Source organism: Hyperoodon ampullatus (assembly GCF_949752795.1).
Source record: "Hyperoodon ampullatus genome assembly, chromosome: 13".
Classification (NCBI taxonomy): Eukaryota; Metazoa; Chordata; class Mammalia; order Artiodactyla; family Ziphiidae; genus Hyperoodon; species Hyperoodon ampullatus.
The window spans coordinates 74241944-74254070 of record NC_136926.1 but is presented as its reverse complement, the minus strand read 5'-3'; positions in this window follow the sequence as shown (position 1 = coordinate 74254070).

The following is a 12127-nucleotide window of genomic DNA, read 5'->3' as shown; positions in this document are numbered from 1 at the left end:
GGGGATTTCCAGACACTGGGCCACCACCCAGTTTTTGGCCAGCCTCAGAAATGTCATGGTGCCTGTGGGCATGTCACTCAGCATAGGCTAATGTATTAAAATGAGGGTATAATGAGGCTCAAGGTCTACTGGAAGTCTAACCTTCCACCATCTTGGGCCTAACCAGTTCTAACCACTTCTTGACATATCCAGTTTTTCTCAAGGGCCGTGTCCTTCTTTAAGGGTTGTGCCCTGCCCGCTTCCTTCCTGTCTCATATTGACCACTACTCCACATGGAGTCCAAGCTTGAAAGCCCTGAGTCATTTTTATCAAGCTTGTGGACCCTGTCTCCTAAACACCCATGGTACTTAGGAGAAGATCCAACTCCCTTACGTGGTTTACACAGCTCTCCAAAATCGAACCCTTGCCTACCTCTCATGCCTCTTGTCAGACCCAAATCCCCCCCATTGCAAGGTACACTCCCATAGTCCCCCAGGGTCTCACTGTAGGAAGAAAGTCTTTCTTGCATTGAAGACTTTTGCACCAGGGCACTGAGGTTCTCCGCCTCTGGCTGGCTAAACTCTTACCACTCATGTCATATCTTGGAGTGAAATGGAGCGGGGCCCTGTGGGGCTCCCAGGTACAGAGGCCTTTTTTTTTTTTTTTGCTCCCCCGTTTCTTGTAGGGAAGACTCCGGCCTCCATGACCTTCCCTGAGTTCCAAAGGGCAGACTCGAACAGTTGTTAATCAAAGGAGGAGCAGCCAAGAAACCATCTGAGGCGAGATTACAGGGAGCAGAGAAACTCATGGAGATTAGGAGAACGACCACCTGAGACGACATTAAAGGAGGGCAGGCCCTGCTCACACCCTAATCTTGTCGGAAATCCCGCCCTTGAACCACTGTTATAAACCCCTCATCACATCCTCTGGGGTTGGGACACGTAGTTTTCCCTTTCGAGGCAGGAGCCCTTTGTGTCCCCCTTTGCCTGGAAAAGTAATGAAGCTATCTTTTCTACTTCCCCCAAAACTGTCTCCGAGATTCGATTCTGCACCGGTGCAGAGGCTGAGCTTTTGGCCTCAGGAGCCCCCTTTTTCTGGGGAGCCTCGGAGACCTTGTCACTGATGTGGGTCCTCTAGCTACGCGCCCCAGGAACACCCTGTATTTCTCCAGCGGTTGCGTTTATTCCCCAGCATGGGGGTTTCTTGTTTGTCTCAATCCCTCAAGGACTGTAGGCTCCAAGGGGGCAGGACCGCTATCTGGTTCAGCATTATATCCCCAAAGAGTAGCAAAGTGCCTGGCACATGGCAGGAGGCCCCAGTAATCAAAGGTAATATTTATTCATTCACTCATTCAACACATTTATTAAGTGCTGACTATCCACCATACACTATGGTACTCAAGATTTTCTCATTTAATCCTTCAAGGATGACTTCATTTATTCTTCTTAACTCACCGAACAACCTAGTTCATAGATTACGAAAGAGAGGTGTGGTTTCTAATGTTTATTAAAAAAAAAAAACTGCCCAAGGTCCCAGTGGATACCAGGAAGAATGGATGGGCCCCCGGTCAGGGTTGGAGGTCACCAGACTGGGGTACCCCTGAAAGAACTCGGAAATAGGGTTAAAAGTCCTCCTTTGAGATGCACTATTAAAAAATCTAATATGAAAGGCCTGAGATAGGTAAAGTCGCTTAAGAGACAAAGCCTGCCAAGGCCAAACTAGCCTGTAATCTAATTGACTGTATTAGCATATCTAAAGAAAGAATGTGTCAATCACAGGAGGGGGTTGGTTAGCTTAGAACCTGGGGGGAATAAACTCCAGTGGGATTCCAGCTTTGACAGCGCCGGACCCAGAACCTCCCCCCCGGCGATAGATGCCAGCGAATGTGGCAGGTGTAGCCCGCGCGGAAAGGATGCACCGGGCAGCTGAATCACCCGCTTACCTCCCCCGCTCTGGTTCCCAGCGAGCCTGCACTCCGCGTGCAATTCCGCTTCCGCCTGCAGGGAGAAGCTAATAATAGCTCCCATATGTGGGTCTGCATCCTGTGCTAGGCGCCTTGCTACACTCCTTGTTGCATTTCGGCCTCGCACAGCCTGTCTTCCAGCCGAGGAACCCAAGCTAGAGGGCTTGCCCCAGGTCAAACTGCAGCTATAGAAAAAGAGCTGAGATTTGGAGCCAGGCTCGCTCACCTCCAGGGCACGACATCACCTGCCTCTCCCTTGCACGTACAGCCCACACGAGCATGCCTGGACCAAGGAGAGCTCTATTTCTCTTGGTAGAAAAGAACTGAGTTGGCATGCGGGTTTATGCCTTATGCGGGGCTGGTTCCGTGTGTCTTTCCAGAGAAACCAGTCCAGCTCAGTTTGTTGAGGTGGAACCTTCTACGCTTTCGAAGCCCTCCTCCTCCGCCCCCAGCTCCTCCCTGCCCATTGAACAACTCAGCATCACGCACCCATCCCTCTATGCTTTTCTTGCCTCCTGCTGACACAGGAGGGAAGGGGGCAGGGCACAACCTTTGAAAGAATGACATTGCCTGAGGACATGACGTAAACGGATTAGAACCAAATGGGTCCAAGATGGTGGACAAGTTGACTTCCACTAGACCTTGAGCCTCAGTAGACGCTCATTGTAACACATCAGCAAGCTAAATGACACACCCACAGGCGCCATGACAGTTCTAAGGCTACTGTAAGGATCAAAAACTGGGCGGTGGCCCAATTCCGGGAAATCCCCGCTCCTTCCTGAAATAGCTGGAATAATCCTCCCACTCATTAGCCTATGAAATTACCCACTCCTATAAAAACTGACAACCCCAGACCCTAGTGCTGCTCTCGCCTTTTGAGATGGCCCACACTCTGTCTGTGGAGTGTGTTTCTCTCTAAATAAATCCACTTTTTACCTATCACTTTGTCTCTCACTGAATTCTTTCTGCGATAAGACATCAAGAACCTGAGCTTCCTTAAGTCCTGAAAGCACTCGGCCACGTGGGTTCAAGTCCCAGTCTGGGTTTTGGCCAGGTTCAGTCTGGGTTTTGGCCAAGACTCGAACCTGGCCAAAACCCACAGTATTCCAACTGAGATCACACACCTGGTTTTAGGACCTGGTTAAGAGCAGGGGTGGCATATTCACCCTATATGCACTTGGGAGTGACCCAGGGGGTGCATCTGAAGCCTTGGCTTGGCCATTCTATGGCTTTGTGACCTTGGAAAAGTCACTTAACCATCCAAAAACTCTGTTTCACAATCTGCATAACACTTAGAGCCTCACTCCGCCCCATTCATTCGCAAAGTAGGTTTAGAAAAAAACAGCAAACCGGGCTTCCCTGGTGGCGCAGTGGTTAAGAATCCGCCTGCCAATGCAGGGGACACGGGTTCGAGCCCTGGTCCGGGAAGATCCCACATGCTGCGGAGCAAGTAAGCCCGAGTGCCACAACTACTGAGCCTGCGTGCCTAGAGCCCATGCTCCGCAACAAGAGAAGCCACCGCCATGAGAAGCTCGCGCACCGCAACGAAGAGTAGCCCCCGCTCCCTGCAACTAGAGAAAGGCCACGTGCACCAATGAAGACCCAACACAGCCTAAAATAAAATAAAACAAAAAATAAATAAATTAAACAAAACAACAGCAAACCATTTTGGCCTCTGCACCGAAGGCACCCAGTGCATGACTTTACAGAGTTTTTCCCTTAGATCTATATAGACAGGACGGCAGGGAGACGAGAGCAGTACAGTGAGAAAAATACATGCGGAAACCTTGTGACCTGTATTGTTCGTCCCCTTCTCTGTGTTCCCACTCCCCGCTCCCAGGCTCTGCAAACACGCGCCAATGCCTCATTAAAGGCTGAACACCGTCCCATTAGGTCCAAATGCATGGAAACATATTCATGATTATTCAAATGATTCCCTCGTAATATAATCAGCGCCACCTTCATAAATATTCATTTCTCTGTGCTAATCACGATGTCATCTCACAAGAGGGTGTGCCTCTGTAATCCTCTTCCCTTTTGCCCTCTTCTCCACCCTCTTTTTGTCTGACAGTCTTTTCTCTACTCCTAAACCTCCTAAGGTCTTCCTAGGTCTTCACTATCTCATTCAAGGTAAAGATATTTCTAGTTCTGATTTAAAGCTATCTTTATTTATCTCTGTCTGAAGATTATTCTACCAGGTTATCCTTTTTCTATAAAGTATGTCTGACCAAGTCCCAACAGCTCTAGATTCTCAGGCGTAGATACATGGGCAAAGTTAGGAAATCAGCATGAATTAAGCAAGGTGGAGCATGTGAAAGATCCCTTTAAGACTGAGGAGTCCGTGGAAGTTAATCCTTTAAATGAAGCCCCCAAGGAGCTTGTTTCCGGTCACTAGGACTTGGCACAGTGGCAGGGAAGAGAATTCACACAAAGAAAGGGCATATCCGTACATAAGCCCACAGGGTGGGTCCCATCACAGCCCTTTTTGGGTAGTACCCAGAATAGGGCCCAGTATAGTCTACTTGTGCATTTGATGGTAAGGAAATGTCTATGTCATTTATATCCTTTGATGGAAAAAGACACAAGAGAAGAGGACTCTTTATAGTTAAGGATTTTGGAAATTCTAGAATGGAAATAGAAATAACAAAATTAAAGGGAAGAAAAAGAAGGATAAGAGCCGGTAACACAACCTCTAGGCCCAGAGGTTGTTAAATGTGTAAGTATTCTATATTGTATGCTACTCTGTTATAGGGAAATCTTTCTGTTGTCTCTAGCTTTACATGAGAACCATTTTACATTTCAAGCCTCTTAGGCTATAGGGAACACCCACTGTTGCTTATGCTTTAAATAAGAAACATTTTTCTTTTCAAATGAGAAGCAAATTGCTCCTAAATACAAAAAATGTACAGGATGAAAATGAATTGAAAATAGTTTCCAAAGCAATACTTTCAGTAATTTCATTTGTCTTCTTAAAGACATGAAAATAAGAATAGCTTGTTAAAGAAAGCCTTCTGTTTCTGGAAAGGGAAACACAAAGAACACTACCACAGTAGAAAAAGGACGCTTGGTGACAAAAACCATTATCAATTTTTCATGGTTGATTTAGTAGTGGTTTCAGGGAGATAAATAATATTACTTTCTAATCCAAAGAGGTCTCACACCTGAGATTTGCAACATCATTTCTAAATTCAACATAGCTTTCTCTTCCTAGAATTTGTCATAAAGACTGGGAGTCCCCAGTTTGATTTAATGAGATTTACACAAAGGGAGTTGTCAGTAACCACAGAAACAGGGCAGGGTTTTCCTAGTGATTGTGCTTGAATTGTATTCCAGAATGAAAAGAGCCTTTTTAATTATAGGGTTTTGGGGGTGAGGAGAGCAGGGTGTGGGAGAATGGGAGGGGCTCGGGGGAGAAATGGATGTAGTTTTTCACGGTGGCAGACTGAAAAGTCTTTTATCTATTTAAAAGGATAGCAGGTGGCCTCCACTAACAAGTCTTAACCCCAGGACCTGACTTAACCCTGGAGAAAATATTTTTCATTTTCAACCCCATGTGTTTGTTTCACTTCTTTACACTATTTTTTTTTATTATTGAAGTATAGTTGATTTACAATACTGTGTTCGTTTCAGGTGTACAGCAAAGTTCCATATATATTTTTCTCTTTTTTTTCATTATTTTCCATTATAGGTTATTACAAGATATTGAATATAGTTCCCTGTGCTATACAGTAAATCCTTGTTGATTATCTATTTTGTATGTGGCAGTGTGTATCTGTTAATCCCATACTCCTAATTTATTCCTCCCAGCCTCTTCACTTCTTTAAATTGCAAGCTCTTCAGATAGAGCTTAGCAGGCCTTGTGGAATGGAGGAAAGTTCATCTTAAGACAGTTCAGAAGGTTTCAGATACTTCTGCATAGCAGACTTCCCGGAGGTCTCAACTTAATTCTGGGGGCAGCCAGGTCCAGAATCAGCAGCTCCCGGGCAATGTGACCTGAGGGGCTCTGAAGCCTGAGACTGGGCCTTCCAGTTTAACAGAGGGGAGCTTGGAATTTTGACAGTGTTAGGTCATTCCAGCCCATCTGCATTTGTCTAGTTCAATTTCTCATCTCAAGCCTGAATTCATTCTAGCAAGTGGAACTATTCTAGCAAGGATCACCATTTAGTTAATAAATGTGCGGCACAGGATTAAATCCCAACACAAAAGGTTAGGGCCCAGAAGCCCTCTCCACATGTGAGTCATGCTTGGAGGTCCAGGTCAGCTCAGCATCCCCTTGGGTTCCTGTCTTCTCAGGATCCACCCCTCCTCTGCCATTCTTTTTATTTTTTTAATTAGGTTTATGGAGGTATAATTTATATACAGTTTAACTCTGGAAACATATGGAGTAGAATTTCAGTGGATTAGCAAAATAGAAGTTTATTTCTCACTCTCATTGCAGCCTGTGCTGGTCAGATGGCTCTCCCAGCACTGACTGTGGGATTCTGGCTGTTCCCAGCTTGTGGTTCTGCCATCTTGACAAAAAAAGATACCCAAATGGTGAATAAGCACATGAAAAAGTCATCACCACCATGAGTCATCAGGGAAATGCAAATTAAAATCACAATAAGAGGGCTTCCCTGGTGGCGCAGTGGTTGAGAGTCCGCCTGCCAGTGCAGGGGACACGGGTTTGTGCCCCGGTCCAGGAGGATCCCACATGCCACGGAGCAGCAGGGCCCGTGAGCCATGGCCGCTGAGCCTGCGCGTCCGGAGCCTGTGCTCCACAACGGGAGAGGCCACAGCAGTGAGAGGCTCGCGTGCTGCAAAAAAAAAAAAAAAAAAAGAAGGAAATGTGGATGATGGGGGCCTAACCAAAGGAGAAGAGAGATGGAGGTTTGGTCTAGGATGGGAGCAGCGAAAAGAAATGGGCTGATTCCAGTAACAACTTCAAACAGGTCTTGGGAAGGGAAAAAATTTAGCTGTCCCACGTTTCCATCCATCTTCCTAGAGGAGGTGCTGTTGATGTCTCACCCATAACCCTCAGCACCTCAGAGGTCACCTGCAGGTTTGAGAGAGAGTTCCCTCTACACACAGAGGGCTTCTTACCTCAAGCACCTGTGTCTTCCTTCCTGAGGGCCTTCCTGGGCAGTAGACGTGTGCTCGGCCAGCATGCACACAGTTGGAAATGCTGGGGAATTAGAGCCCCCAGGAGCAACCTTGAGTCAACACCTGCTGGAGCTGGTGGATAAATACCCCAGCTTCCTTTCCTTTCAGTGGGACAATTCTGAGTGTCCGCTACCGTCTCTCAGAGGGTACCCAACAGAATCAAACTCCAGTTGCCTAGAGGGATAACCCATTCATTCACATGCGCTGTGTGCTTCATTGCTTTCCCTGTCTCGCTTCCCTGTTGGCTCACAGGACTTCTTGGAATCACCTTCCAAAGAGGCCACTAGCACCTGGGAGAACCCGTAACTAAGACACTTTCCAATAAGTCACCCAAATAAATATAAACCTAAACAACTTTAATACTTGCCACGCAAAGAGAGCTCAAAATGAGCTTTCCCTTACCCTCTCATCCTATACAGAGATTCTGGAGTTGCCAGTGTTAGGATCTGGTAAAAGCTTGCACAGTGAGGGGATGGGAGGTTGAGAGAGAAGGAGGAGGCAAAGATGATATCTAGGTTTTGGATTTGCAAGTTGGAAGGAAAGCGTTATCTTCCACTGAGCATGGAAGGTTCAGTTCAGGGTCAAGATCATGAGTGGGCTATAGTGCTTGCAGAGCCTAACACTGTGCCCTTCCTCCATCACTGAATGTTTGCTGCTTGGTTAAGCTATAGCCAGGACTGGCTATATAATTTGTGGGACCCAGAGCAAGATGAAAATGCAGGACCTTGTTCAGAAGGGATTAAGAATTTCAAGATGGCAACTGTAGAGCATTAAACCAAGCATGGGACCCTCTGAGTGCTGGGACCCTATGCAATTAACTGCCCAGGTCACACACTAGTGGAGCTAGGGCTCTGGGCAGACAACAAGGGAGAGGATAAAGTCTGGTTCTCACAAAGCTTATAAGCTGTGGTGGTCAGAGAGATGTAAACGGGTGGTTATAAAAATTATCCTTATCTTTAAGAGCTCCATGCTCAAATATTTGCAGAGGGAATGATGTGATATCTGGGCTTTGCTTTAAAATAATCCTGGGGGAAGGGGGAAGTGGGTGGAGGGTATTTTCAAAGCACAATTGCTATGAGTTAATAATTGTTGAGGCTGATGATGGCTACTTGGGGTTCAATATAATATTCTTTGTAGTTTGGTACATATCTAATATTTTCTATAATTCAAAAAATTTTTTAAGAAAAAACAAGTAGTAACAATACCATATGAAACATGCTGTTATAGAAGCTGGAATTTGGAGATTATTTACATACCATATCCAGTTCAGCCTTGTTCCAGATCAAAAGTATTTTTGGAATTTATATATTCCAATTTGGAATTTGTATGTTTATATGTACAGTGTCAAAAAAAAGCAGAACGAGCTTTTTCTCCAGCTCTTTTGGGGTATAATTAACATATACTATTGCGTAAGCTGAAGGTTGTACAATGTGATGATTGGATACCTGTATACTTCGCAGTGATTACCACAAAAAGTTTAGATAATACCTCCATCACCTCACATAGTTACTACCGTTTTGCTGTGGTGGAGTGGTGGTGAGAACATTTAAGATTTAACTTTCTGGGACTTCCCTGGTGGTCCACTGGGTAAGACTCCACGCTCCCAATGCAGGGTGCCCGTGTTCGATCCCTGGTCGGGGAACTAGATCCCACATGCCGCAGAGCAACTAAGAGCCCGCATGCCACAACTAAAAGATCCTGCTTGCCACAACTGAGACCCGGTGCAGCCAAAATAAATAAATAAAATATTTTTTTAAAAAGATGGAACTTTCTGAGCAGCTTTCGAGTATACAGCACGATATTGTTAACCATAGTCACAATGCTGTACATTAGGTCCTCAGAACTCACTCATCTAATCATTGGAGGTTGGTCCCCTTTGACCAACCTCTCCCCACCTACTGCCCTCATACCATCCCCCCTAAAACCACAGTCCACTCTTGTTTTTATGACTTCAACTTTTTTAGTTTCCACAGATGAGTGAGATCTAGAATGAATTTCTAAAAGAGACATTTCATTTCTGTTCTCTCTGGTATGAAACAACCCCCAAACTCAGTGGCTTAAAATAACAATTTATTACACCTTCTGATTCTGTGGGTCACCTGGACAGTTCTGCTGGTTGTGCCTGGCTCCCTCACACAGCTGTTGGATCAGCAGGGGCTGGACCATCTATGATGGCCCCTGGGCTGGCCTGGCTGGAATGGCTGAGGGGGGACCAGGCCCCTCTCTCCATGTGATCTTTCATCTCAGGTTTCTTCACAGCACTGGGGGCGGTGGAGGGGAGACTCAGGGTTCTAAGAGGGCAAGAGCCAGAGCTGCCAGGCTCAGAAGTCACACAATGTTACTTCCAGTGCATTCTATTGGTTAAAGCAAGTTATAAGGCTCCATCTCTTTTTTTTTTTTTTTTTTTTTTTTTTTTTTGCGGTATGCAGGCCTCTCACCGTTGTGGCCTCTCCCGTTGTGGAGCACAGGCTCCGGACGCGCAGGCTCAGCGGCCATGGCTCACAGGCCCAGCCACTCCGCGGCATGTGGGATCTTCCCGGACCGGGGCACGAACCCGTGTCCCCTGCATCGGCAGGCAGACTCTCAACCACTGCGCCACCAGGGAAGCCCCGCTCCATCTCTTGATAGGGTGGCCTGCAGAGGTCTTGTAGCTGTGTTTAGTCTACATGTTTGGATAATGATATTGACATTACAAAACACTAGTCACCTGCCCAGGCCTAAAATTACTGGTGAGACTGTGGGGAAGTCACCCCAGCTCAGATGGGGCTGTCCTGAGGTTGCTGACCTGCCATTGCAGCCCAGAAGGTCATTCCAGAAAGACCCATGATGGATGCATGGTAGCAAATTTTCACAATGTCTGGTTTGCTTTTTTCCTCAATGATTACTACAGACTGAATGTTTGTGTCCCTCCAAAATTCATATGTTGAAGCCTAACTCCCAGTGTGATAGTGTTTGGGGGTGGGGCCTTTGGGAGGTGATTAGGTCACGCGAGTGGAACCCTCCCGAATGAGATTAGTGCCCTTAGAAGAAGAGACCCCAGAGAGATTATCACCCTCTCTCTGCCACATGAGGACACAAGGAGAAGGCAGCTGTCTTCAAGCCAGGTAGAGGGCTCTCACCAGGCACCGAGTCTGCTGGCACCTTGATCTTGGGCTTCTAGGCTCCAGATCTGTGGCTGTTTAAGCCACCTGTTCTACGGTGTTTGTTACAGCAACCCAGGTTAAGACAATGATCATTTTAATTGACTTTGAAGAACAAGTCTATTGTTTGGATGCTTCTGTGTTTAGACTCTTGGAAAAAACAAGGCTTACTATGGTTAGTGAGGCTGAGGTGTAGGGTCTCTATAAGGATCAGGGGGGTGGGAAATAAGCCTGGAGGAAGATTGTAGTGCCTCATTTTGTTGGGGACTCTCTCCCCTTCCCCTTGTGGTTCTAATGGGGACTGCTTCTCAAGGTACCTTGGATGCCTGGTCTGCCTGGACTTCTCCAATAACTGCTAAGGGGAGAGAGTCCCTTTCAGTCTGTGGTGGAGTGGGGGGTGGTTAGTCGGGGTGGGGCGGTGATTAGCTGGGAAATGGGACCCAGAGCTCTGGTGCCCACAGCTGAGGCCTCTGCTTCTCCCAATATGTAGACATTCAGCTCTGAACCAGTTTACATGAATAGCCCATAGACACCCCACCCCCATTTAAGTGCTCAGAACAAGGGTCCTCTAAACTGAAGAAACTGGAGTCCAGCCTGCAGGCTTCATTAGCACACAGTTTAAGTGCAAAGTTAATATCTTTATTTAATGTACTGTCCCTGAACTCCTTTCTCTCTCCGTCTCTTGCTAGCAGGAATTGCTATTGGGGACGTCTTTTTCCTGGGGAGCCATCCACCACTATTGACTGGTTCATGCCAGGAAGGGCTCTCTTTACAGGGTCCTCACCCATGCTGGGCCAGAGAGAGGGGCGCTACAGAGACATCAAAGCCAGCCCCTGAGCGCAGTGCCAGTGGAGATTTATTGAGGGTTTTTTAAAGGGCCAGGTGCTCTGCTAAGCACTGGTCCTTCAAAACTAATTGAAAATCCTGGAGGGATTCAAATCCACCAGAGGGAATGAACAGTGGCTACAATCCTCTCTACTCTCAAGGCGTTCAGAATTCTCTCACCTTAATAAAGATGAACATCACATGGTTTGGTGATGGTTTACCTGGGATGTTCCCTGATTTAGCACTGAAAATTCCACATCCTGGGTAACCCCTCAGTCCCAGGCAAATGGGGACAGTTGGGCACCCTACCCTAGAGAGCTGCCTACGCCAATGACAGCTTGATTCAGAGATCCAGGAATAAAATGGAACTAGGAGGCTTCCTGCCGAGCTCAATTGATGCTTCCCATGGAAAAATGTTTCTTCAGTACTTGAGTTTATTTTTAGAGCCTTATGGCCACAAGGGTAAGTAAGTCTTTGCTCAGAATTGAGTTCCCCTCCTCCCTGAGGCTCCAAAGAGATCTGAGGGGGCAGTGGGTGAAACTGACTTGTCTCCTCCAGCTGTTTCCAGGGCTCACATCCATGAGGTCCTTCCCTGGGGCAGAGCCAGGTCTTGTGGGGCCTGGAGCTTAAACCATTTGCAGACCTTCTCTAAGAAAAGAACAGATAGAGCTATGGGAACACGTCACTAGGGTCCCTCTCAGGTTCCGGAAGGGTCCAGACAATCAAAGGCACTGAAGCTTAAGCTTCAACACCTTCATAGTAAATCCTCTCTTCTTCCCCAGGCTTTTTTTTTTTTTTTTTTTTTTTTGGATTTAAAAAAATTGAGGTCAAATGTACATGACATAAAATTAATCTTTTTTTTTTTTTTTTTTGGCAGTACGCGGGCCTCTCACTGTTGTGGCCTCTCCCGTTGCGGAGCACAGGCTCCGGACGCGCAGGTTCAGTGCCCATGGCTCACGGGCCCAGCCGCTCCACGGCATGTGGGATCCTCGCGGACCGGGGCACGAACCCGTGTCCCCTACATCGGCAGGCGGACTCTCAACCACTGCGCCACCAGGGAAGCCCAAAGTTAACTGTT